General features: G+C 35.5%; 1 non-coding gene and 1 pseudogene across 2 annotated transcripts; one reads left to right on the forward strand and one right to left on the reverse strand.

Annotated features, from left to right (window-relative positions):
• Positions 1-471: 471 nt before the first annotated feature.
• LOC148770471 (organic cation/carnitine transporter 3 pseudogene) lies at positions 472-2,272 on the forward strand (annotated as a pseudogene). Its single transcript, XR_016031384.1, has one exon. The product of XR_016031384.1 is annotated as an organic cation/carnitine transporter 3 pseudogene (transcript).
• A 1,010-nt stretch (positions 2,273-3,282) lies between these two features.
• On the reverse strand, positions 3,283-3,353 carry TRNAG-CCC (transfer RNA glycine (anticodon CCC)). Its single transcript has one exon. It is a non-coding gene; the product is annotated as a tRNA-Gly (tRNA).
• Positions 3,354-6,961: the final 3,608 nt, after the last annotated feature.

The following is a 6,961-nucleotide window of genomic DNA, read 5'->3' on the forward strand; positions in this document are numbered from 1 at the left end:
TATGTGTTCTCAGTTCTAATTAATGGTACGATGATGTAGTTTCATGTTAACAAATTTTATTTTGTAATTTTTATTCTAGAAATAGCTCTAAGTTAAATGAGTTAATAACATGGATTAACAAATATTTAATACCTAAAGTATTAGTTTTAAGGGCATCTAGATTATATTTAATTATGCCTTAAATTACTTTAGAAAAATAGATCCAATGGCCTAAATAGTACAATCGAATATAAATTGGTAATAACTACTACCGTCCTTAGTACTGAAAACTTTGGTTTAATAATATACCAAATCCGGTAAGTTAGATGTTACACCTGATTATTTATAATGAGTGGATTTAAGTCGTATATTAGATTAAATAACTATCCAGTAAGCACACATACACATGAGTATGTGTGATTATGAGTAGATCTACGGTTCAGATCCACCCAATGTAAATAATCAGGCGTAACATTTAATTTCCGTACCAAACCCTTTATTTACTTCTCTCACTAGAATCATATATTTTAACTTCATAATATTCATTTCTTGATCTAATTAAATCCCAACAAAAGCCAGTTAATTAATCAAACATGAAAGATGATCCAAACCCACCACCCTCGCCGGCTGCGCCGGCGGCACCACCACCATCGGATCTGTCGGAACTTCACTCCCTCGACGACACAATTGAACACTTCATCGGCAACTTTGGGTTGAAGCAGTTGATTCAATCCGTCCTTTTATCTTTCGCGTGGTTCTTCGACGCACAACAAACGTTCATCTCCGTGTTCACGGACTCAAAACCCGAATGGATATGCAACGACCACTTCTCGTCGTCGACATGCAACTCCACCGCCAACATATGCCGGTTGCCGAAGGAATCGTGGTCGTGGAAAACTCCGGCGCACGCGTCCATCGTTTCCGATTGGTCACTCGAGTGCGCGGGCCCCATAATCACCGCCCTCCCGTCTTCGTCCTTCTTCTTGGGCTGCTTGACCGGCGGTTTCGTGCTGGCCACTCTATCGGACTCGTTTTTCGGTCGGAAGAATATGTTGGTCCTGTCAACCCTAATAATGTCGGTTTCGGGATTGCTGACCGCGGCTTCGACCAACATATGGACGTACGTTGGGTTGAGATTCGTCAGCGGATTCGGGCGATCCAGTGTTGGAATTTGCGCTCTCGTCCATGCAAGCGAGCTCATTGGGAAAAAATGGCGCCAAAAAGTTGGGGTTTTCGGATTCTTGTTTTGTAGTTTCGGGTTTCTATCTCTACCGCTGATAGCTTTTCTGATACGAGGATCTTCGTGGAGATTTATGTATATATGGACATGTTCTCCATGCGTTATATACTCGTTTGTACTGTATTTCTCCGCTAACGAATCTCCGAGGTGGCTTTTTATCAATGGCAGAAGAAAAGAATTCGCGGAAACCCTTAGAAGCATGTCGTCGAAGAAAAATATAAACTTAACCGAAAGATTCTTCGAAAACTGCGTACGGGAAAACATAGACGACGATCGTCGCATTTACTCAATCTTGTTGGGGAAAAAGTGGGCCCTACGGCGTTTAGCGTCGTCGGTGATGGTGGGGTTTGGCGTAGGCATGGCGTACTACGGCATGCCGTTGGGACTCGGCAGTTTGTCGTTCGGTAACTTGTATTTGAGCGTCGCGTTGAACGCCGCGTCGGAGTTATCGGCCGAAGTGTTGTTGTTTGTCGTGATAGGGAAACTGAAGAGACGGGGTTCGTTGCTAGGGTTATGCCTATTGAGCGGGGTTTGCGGTTCGGCGAGTGTGTTCGCGGTCGGGTTGAAGGGAGTCGAGATGGCGTTGGAGCTTGTGTCGTTTTTCAGTGTATGCAATGCGTTCAACGTTCTCTTGATTTACGTGGTGGAGTTGTTTCCGACGCGCGTAAGGAGCTCTGCCATGTCGGTGGTGAGGGGGTCGACGCTGGTCGGCGGGCTTGTGGGACCTATTGTTGTGGGGGTTGCCGGCGGAAAGAACGGCGGCTCTCTGGCTTACGTCGTGTTCGGGGCGGCGATTGCAGTTTGCGGGTTTACGGTGGTTTTGTTGCCGGAGACTAAGGGGAAAACTTTGTGTGATTATATGGAGGAAGAAGAGGCAAGAGATGGGGAAGTTATTAGCTATGGTGTTTAATTAATTAACGTGGTTAATTATGTTCTAACTTCTCTAAGTCAAACCTTAATAAATTGTTTGTTTAAGATTTTCTTTTTAATTTGTAAACATTGGCATAAGAAAATATGAATGGATAAATTACACATAAACTTGTAATTGAGTAACTAAGTCGAGTTTGAACGAGCTTAAATATAACCGGGCTGAATATGAATCGAATTTGAGTAGCTTGATTTTTTATTTCGACATATTTTATTCACTTTTTTTTTTAGCTCGAGTAGAACTTCGGACCTTATCAAACGAAAATTTATGTTCAACCTTGGTTCATTGTGGTAATGAATTGAGTTCGGCGACATTCTAACGTATGATCTATAATTGAGTATCGAAGTAGTTTTGTTTGATTTCCAGCCATAACTCTAAGACGATGATATGCGACTCAACTTAGACTCGTGAAGCTCATTTATTTTATTTTGGACCCCTTTCTTCCCATATTATTTATTTTTATGGAGAAATTTGTATTTCAAAGTATTAGTTACTGCATAATTCCAATGAACCATTTGTTATATTTTTCTCAAATTTGCACTTATTACTCTTCTTTTTCAAGAGGTTTCCGGCGGGCTTCACTGGCCGAGATGACTTCGGCCACTAAAGCCCGCATGAAGCCTCCTGCTCCACCCTTGATAGGGTAGTGCCAAAAAAATTCAAAATTTTACCTCATACTCGTTGTCATGGTCGTCCATGTTGCTAATCGTTGTTTTGTTCATGATCTTGGCAAGAGAATTTCGAGTTTCGATCGTAGCAAGAAAATGAATGACTTGGTTGGCTCTTAATTGCTAGGCTCGACTTGATTAGTGAGCTTGAATGAAAACTCCACTAATTATGCTCAACTTCAGTCCCAGGGAAGAGTTGCTCGAACAATATTGTAAAGCTTCAATCAAATCAATCTCAACATTTTCATAAATCATTAAGGAATTAAGTCTCAATTTAAATGAAAAATAAAAATTGCCCATTTAGATCATATTTTCCAGCAAAATAGAACAAACTAGTAAAATGAAATTATGATGTGTTTTCCTATTTAAAAAAAAAATTGCAATTTAAATGAAAAGTGAAAACACAACTTTTTTTTTTTTTTTTAAGAAAATGAAAAACACAATTAGTAGAGAAGAGTAGAAAAAAATGCGCATCCAGGGAATCGAACCCTGGTCAGTACCGTGGGAGGGTACTATGATACCACTACACCAGATGCGCAATTGTGTTGATAAGTTGAGTTATATTTTATATCATCTGTTATGAGTATATATGCTTTTGTTTCCCTTTTTGCAATAAAATAAAAATTTGCTATTTATTAATTTTTTTTTGGGTTTTTACCCATTTGATTCATTCGGTTTTATGAATTCTGAATCAGCGGGCCGTTCACGACGGGTTGAAGGGAGTGGAGTTGGTGTCGTTTTTCAGTGTATGCATTACGTTTAGGCTCTGATTTGTTCATGAATTTCAAGATAAGGAAAATGAAAATGCAAAGGAAAAATAAATAAGGACTATTGAAATCTCAATTGTGTTTGATTCCTAAGAAAAAAGGTGATGAAAATAATTTTGAGGAAAATTATTTTCCTTAGTTTTGTTTGGTTCTTGAGGAAAGATAATAGAGAAAAATACCAAGTAAAATGAATATAAAAATGAATTGTTATTAAAAAAAGAATGGACCATTTTTATTTCAAATCAAATTCTAATTCAAAAGGAGATAATTTTTTACTTTTAAAATAAATTCTAACTCAAAAACATTGTCATGTAACGGATAAAACAAGATGTAAATAAGATGGACATTTTATGTGTGTAAATATATCTTTTCCTTTCTTTATTAATGCATTTTAAAAAAAATAAAAATAAAAAAAAGAGAAGAGGAGGGGTTACCGAGGAGAGAGAAAAATATGAGAGAGGAAAAGAATAGGTAGAGAGATAGAATGATAAATTTTCCTTATATATTTTTTTTAGGGAAACTCATTTCTCTTGTTTTAGTGCAATTTTTTTTTTTCACATTTTCCATGAAATTGTTTTACATAGTAATTAACTTATCAACCAAACAAGAAAACTATTTACATCATATTGTCACTATTTTACCTACTATTTTCCTTGAGTCAATCATACCCTTAATGTTCTTTTCCATTTACGTGGTGGAGTTATTTGTGCGCTGCCTTGCAGCGTGTTCGGGGCAACAATTGCGATTTGTGTGTTTTTGGTGTTTTTGTTGCCGGAGACTAACGTGAAAACTCTGTACCTAAGATGGGGGGACTTATTAGCAATGAAATTTAATTAATGTGGTTGTAACTTTTAAGTTCTATGTGAACCTTAATAAATTGTTTGCTTAAGATTTTGAGTGACTAAAGGTACCTAAGAGGTGGTGAATAAGGTTTGTCAAAATTTTTACTCTTTTTGCAGATTTAAATATTAATAGAATTAAGAAATATAATTTTATTTGAAAAAAAAAATATATTTCAAGTAATAGATATTAATCTCAAGAGATTAAATTCTGAGCGGATGAGCCGATATTTAATATAAATCGTTTTGACATGTGGCACTTTTAAGTCTCAACTCTTAATAAATCACGCTACTATAATTAGGGTTAGAAAGGTCACGGGTTCTGCTGGGTACCGTGGGAGGGTACTATGATACCGCTACACCAGATGCGCAACTATGTTCAACAACTGCCTGGTTAAATATATAACTTTCTTTACCTTACTGCAAGTCTGCAACTTGCAATAATAAAATAAAAAAGTTGCTATTAATAATCAAATTGTTAGGGCTTCTCCCAATTTGATTTCTTCGATGTTATGAATTCCGAATCAGCGCAGCCGTTCGTCCTCATTTGTAGAGATTCATATACTACCAGTGTTTGTCAACAAATTTACGCTCTGAATTCGGTTTTATAGTTGCTGTAAATTGTGTATATATGTTGTTTATATGAAAACATTCGCCACTTCAATTCTGCTCTTTTTTTTTGGTCGAATTTATGGCAATTATATTTGAAAGTTGTGAAATTTTGCTTGATTTTAATTGTCATCTTTAGAAATTGTGCTGTCGGAGTTCATCGGTGTGTGTTTCTTGTCGTACAATCGTGGTGTTTCCGTCGAAATCTATTTCGTTCGAAAAATTAGTAAACTCGAATCTTAATCGGAACTGAAAATAAGCAATGTGAGGAAAATGAGCATGAATGCATAACTACTTGTTCAACCGACGTTTTATTTTACTAGAACAAGACCTTGATTCGATAATTATACTACTTGATGCTTGATATCAACTGTGAAGACTAACTAAAGGGCTGATAATTTATTGAAGCAAACGGCTTGTGTGTATTTATGAAGTTTGATTCCATTCTAAATATATACTTGGTGTTTACGAGAAACCCTTTTCGAGGACAAGATTCTAGGGTTTTAAGGTACATATGGACTAACCGACTAAGGTACAATTCAATAGCTGTCGAAAGTTTTTCTTTTTCAATATCATTTGTTCGGGTCTTTGATATTCCGTATTCGAAATGTTGTAATTGTGTCAACTAGAAATGCATTGTGTCTCATTTGAAGTGTGATCGAATTGATTTTAATAATTGAAATGTTTGAATTGCTATTCTTAATTTCTGCATTAATTTTTTTTTTTTTTTTTTTGTTTTGCTTTCATTTTCAAGGCACGGTGATGGAAAAAATGCCTTCTTTGCAGCTCTGCAAAATCTAACAATTAGATCGGATTGATTTTAATTGTTGAAATGTTTGAATTGCTATTCGTAATTTATGCATTGATATATGTATATATATATATATTTTTTCATTATCGAGACACGGTTATGGAAAAAATGCGTTCTTGCAGCTCTGCAAAATCTAACAATTCGATCGAATTGATTGTAATTATTGAAATGCTTGAATTGCTATTCGTAATTTCTGCATTCGATTTTTTTTTTTTTTTTTTGCTTTCATTTTTGAGATACGGGGATAGAAAAAATGCCTTCTTGCAGCTTTGCGAAATCTAACAATTACGTTTTACATGCTTTAAAGAAACTACAATGTTCACAGTATCTATCTCGTTTCCATAATCGGGAAGTTGTTCACTGCTAAATCAAATAACGATCCCCGTATTGAATTTACGATCTAACCTTACGAAGAGCTCGCCTTAAACTCTTACATTTTTTTTTAGATGCTATAAGTCGAGTTGAAGGGACAACTGAGGAGCTTGAACTCTTACTTTTTTTTGTTTTTTTTTTTTAATGTCTTCTTTTACTTGGTCATTACAAAAAAAGTACAATTTCAAAATTTACATAAGCTTTCATGTATAGCAGTTACCTTCTTCTTTTTTGTTGGCATGTTATTTATTTTGAAAATGAAAAACACTTTGTTTACCCTCTTTTTGAACAAATACTTACATACTTTGAATATATATATATATATATATATATATATATATATATATATATATATATATATATATAGGGTAAATTACAATCACCCCCTAAGGTATGGTCAAATTACGAAAACCCCCCTCTTGTTTGGATAATTACAACCGCCCCTCAACTCCTCAAATTTAGTGGAATCTTCGAGATTATATGGAATATTATCACTTTTGTACCCGTTTTATCCCATTCGAACTCTACATTTTGAAGTAAGATGATCATAATATGTGTTTTTGTGGCTTGTATATATCAGATTGTGGTGCATTAGAAACTGTATTTTTACACAAAACGAGTACATACTAGAGCACATTCCACGAAATCTAGATGACCGTCCCTAGTCATTCGGGTGTCCGATTAGAAAAATTAAACCTCAAATGATGTTTGTCATATTAATTAGATCACATTCCAACTTTTTTCTGTA

Source organism: Erythranthe guttata, chromosome 5, assembly GCF_056151865.1.
Source record: "Erythranthe guttata isolate IM_541 chromosome 5, IM_541, whole genome shotgun sequence".
Taxonomy (NCBI): Eukaryota; Viridiplantae; Streptophyta; class Magnoliopsida; order Lamiales; family Phrymaceae; genus Erythranthe; species Erythranthe guttata.